Genomic DNA, 867 nt, shown 5'->3' with positions numbered 1-867 from the left:
GCCGCTTGAGCCACAGGCGCCGAGCCCACACTCCTTTCTGACAAGGAATTTTAGTGCTAGTCTGAATTAATGAATTAAATTTAGTCAAATATTTTACTTTAATGAACTTCTTTTCTCTTTGATGTAAATTGAGTATTTCTCTATGAAATGTACAACAGGCTTGGTGCCTATAGCTCAGTGGCTAGGGTGCTAGCCACATGTACTGGAGCTGGCTGGTTCGAATCCAGCTCAGGCCTGCCAAATAACTTGACAACTACAACCAAAAAGTAGCTGGGGATTGTGGTGGGCACCTGTAGTCCCAGCAACTTGGGAGGCTGAGGCGAGAGAATCGCTTAAGTACAAGAATTGGAGGTTGCTGTGAGCTGTGATGTCACAGCATTCTACACAGGGTGACACACTGAGACTCTGTCTCAAAAAAAAAAAAAAGAAAGAAAGAAAGAGAGAAAGAGAGAGAGAGAGAAGGAAAGAAAGAAAGAAAGAAAGAAATGCACAAGGACATATTAAAGATTATATATTAGGAAATCCTAGATCATGGCATCTGTATGAGTTTATAAATTATAATAGTATAGTTTTGAAAAAATACAGTGATCAATGTTGTTGCTTTTACTTACCTCATTATATTTTATTTGTCTAGCCTTTTTTACATATTGAAGACTACTCAGTGATAAAAATTAAATGTATTCAATATCTCCTGCCTCCCAGCAAAGGACAAAATAGGCATAGGCAATTGGATTAGATAATGCCATTAAATCAAGCAAATATAAGTCTTGCTTTATTTTGAAGGCTCTTCAAGTCCAAATTAAAGGCTTTAGGTGTACCCTCACATTAACCTGAAATTAAAAAAGTAAAATAAAATAAAAGATAAGG

At 36.7% G+C, this 867-nt stretch overlaps 1 protein-coding gene across 1 annotated transcript in view; it reads right to left on the bottom strand.

The window, feature by feature from the left end:
* The window catches only part of SCN2A (sodium voltage-gated channel alpha subunit 2), a 90020-nt gene that overhangs the window by 68337 nt on the left and 20816 nt on the right, over nucleotides 1-867 (bottom strand). The window lies entirely within an intron of this gene.

The sequence above is a fragment of the Otolemur garnettii genome, unplaced genomic scaffold (assembly GCF_000181295.1).
Source record: "Otolemur garnettii isolate 467f Iridium unplaced genomic scaffold, OtoGar3 scaffold00090, whole genome shotgun sequence".
Classification (NCBI taxonomy): domain Eukaryota; kingdom Metazoa; phylum Chordata; class Mammalia; order Primates; family Galagidae; genus Otolemur; species Otolemur garnettii.
Note: the sequence above shows the minus strand (reverse complement) of the source record. Positions and strands in the feature narration are given on the sequence as shown.